Genomic DNA, 3089 nt, shown 5'->3' with positions numbered 1-3089 from the left:
AAGTTGGAAAGATGCAGGTATAAATCATCATATTACTAATCATTCCTGTGGTTGAGTAAATACCTACAAAAAAAAAGTGCTCTTACGGTTAGAGGAAACATAGGACTGAGATAACAGGATGAGCAAGCAGGTATATGAAACTATTTTATCATCTAGTTTGATTGAATAAGGCATGGGGTATGTTTTTAAGAAGTCTTTTTTTTCCCAAGAAACACAAAATTCAGAGGACTAATGTAAATACATGGAGGATGGGAATTCCCTGACGGTCCAGTGGTCAGGACTCGGCACTTTCACTGCTAGGGCCGGGTTCAATCCCTGGTCAGGGAACTAAGAACCCACAAGCTGCATGGTGCATCCAAAAAAGAAAAAAGATAAAAACATGGAGGATATAATTTGTGGGTCCCCAGGACCTCAAATCTTGAAAATGAGGATGCCCTCTGAGAGTTCTAAATGGATAAATCTGATAGATAATGAACATGGCTTTCCATCTCTGTGAATAACACAATAAATTATCTGTGAATGTGATACTAAAAAGGTTGCAAAGATCTAGTATTCCAATCAGCATCATTTGGGAGTTGTCCAATGAAAGCAGGAACATGGAAATGCTCCAGGAAGGAAAATAATAATAATATGCCCATAAGAAGCAAGGTCTTGGAAATCCTTTAAGAGACTTGAAGTTAAAACAGGTAGAAGTCCAAGGAATATTTTAGAAGATTTTTAAGGGAAAAAGCTATCAAATAGAAGGCATAAATGTGCCATAAGAGAAGGAAACATGCAAAAACAGGACAAAAATTAAAGCAAAATGAGCTGAAGGGGGTTCTGACCATAATATCCAGCTGTCCCAGTGAGGAAATGTATTCAGAAAAGATATCAGTTAATGCATAGTCAAGGTACTAAAAATAGATCTCTTTAAAAAGAATAAAAAGGAATTTCATTTCATGCATAACTGGAAAATAAAGTTGTCTTCTGAATGTCAAAGAACTAAAATTCACCATACACATTAAGAATCAATGTAATAAGCTAGGGAGTTAATGTAAGAGTTTGGGTTCCAGAAAATAACAGAACTTACAAAACCAAAGGGAAAAGTAGATGGGCAGATAAGCTACCTAACACCTACATTGATCCCCAGACAGAAAAAATCAGATGTGTAACCAGTGCTAAAGCCAGTGGTGTGCTGATAAACTAAATGTTAAACAACTAGGTTTCCAGTAAACTATGTGTAGTGTTAGCTTATCTCCATTGTGTAAATACTCCTACTACAGCTGATTTTCAGCTGCCAACATGATGTCACTTAATGCAAAGTTCAGAAGAGATATGTATAATTAACTGTCCTGAGCCAGTAAGAGCTGGCTTTAGCACACCACTGGCTGAGAGCTTCCCTTATCATGGTGGATAAAATAGAGACAATACTATGCAATGAAAATGAAAGATAAGAATGGGAAAAGGAAATATGTTTTGGAAAGGAGATGTAGGATGAGCATAAAGGAGAGAAAGATAAAAGAAAAAGAAACAGGGGCTTCCCTGGTGGTGCAGTGGTTGAGAATCTACCTGCTAATGCAGGGGACATGGGTTGGAGCCCTGGTCTGGGAGGATCCCACATGCCGCGGAGCAACTAGGCCCGTGAGCCACAACTACTGAGCCTGCACGTCTGGAGCCTGTGCTCCGCAACAAGAGAGGCTGCGATAGTGAGAGGCCCGTGCACCACGATGAAGAATGTCCCCCGCTTGCCACAACTAGAGAAAGCCCTCACACAGAAATGAAGACCCAACACAGCAAAAATAAATAAATAAAATAAATTAATAAACTCCTACCCCCAACATCTAAAAAAGAAAGAAACAGAGGATAAGAGAAAAAGGACTAGAGGAGTGTGTGTGTGTGTGTGTGTGTGTGTGTGTGTGTGTAGGGGGGGGGGAGGGAGATTGGTAGATTACCTAGACATGGATACTCCTAGGCGATTTAAAGGAGTGTTTGTAAAAGCACAGACTGGAGTCAGGCAGACTTTAGTTCAAATATTGGCAACATCACTTACAAGTTTTTTGACCTTAAACAAAGTTGGTCAACCGCCCTTAGTTTCATTTCTCTCATTGGTAAAATGTGGAAAGTATTTAGCAAGATGCCTGTCATATACTAAGCTCCCAGTAAATGTTAGCTGTTAACGTTATAACACATGTAAAATGAAAAAAAAAAAAAGGTTTAGGTCACCAAAAATGAGTAGCCTAATGTTTCAAAGTTAATAAAATTAGTGGATTTTTGAAAGTATGTATTGATCCCAGTAGTCAAAAGTTGGCATAAAAAGGATTACATTTACTAAAAACAATTTGTCGCACAAGGTGCTGTTCAATTTTTGAATCATTATTGATAATTAATAATTGAGAAATTGCACAAGAAAATCCAGAGTTTAAGTTTCCATGAAAACTCAGTAAGTCTGTCAACCCTAAGCCTGCATTCCCATGGTGCACCAATTGACTAGAAGGAGCTAGTGGTGGCTTCAATTCTTTAGAAAGACACGTGCTTCAGTTTAACTTTTTGTACACAGATTTTCTTATTCAAATTATATAGTTCCTCTCTGGCCCTTAGAGGCACTTCAGTTTGTAGCCCCTAATCCATATCAACTGCATTTCAAAAGTAATTTGAAGCAATGGTTCAGCAGGTGAGTAGGATTTAGCCTAATTTGGGACTCAAGACATTTTTATGTTCCAAATCTGCAGTGTCCAATATGATAACCATGAGCCACATGTGGCTATTGAGAACTTGAAATGTGATTAATGTAATTTGAGACAGGTAAAAGTGTAAAGCACACACAGAATTTCAAACACATAGTATAAAAAAAGAATGTAAAATATCTTATCAATACTTTTTATATGATAAAATGATAGCATTTTGAATATACAGTGTTAAATAAAATATACTTTAAAATTAATTACACCAGTTACTTTTTCTTTTAAAAAATGAGATTACTAGAAAATTTAAAATTAGATATGTGGCTTACATTATCTTTATATTGAAACATACCATTCCAAATCATTTTAGGATACAACACATCTTTTAATTAAAAAATAATCTTATTTTTTAAATTTCTGATAGCAAAT

The sequence above is a fragment of the Lagenorhynchus albirostris genome, chromosome X (genome assembly GCF_949774975.1).
Source record: "Lagenorhynchus albirostris chromosome X, mLagAlb1.1, whole genome shotgun sequence".
Taxonomy (NCBI): Eukaryota; Metazoa; Chordata; class Mammalia; order Artiodactyla; family Delphinidae; genus Lagenorhynchus; species Lagenorhynchus albirostris.
The sequence above is the reverse complement of the archived record's forward strand: the minus strand, read 5'-3'. Positions refer to the sequence as shown.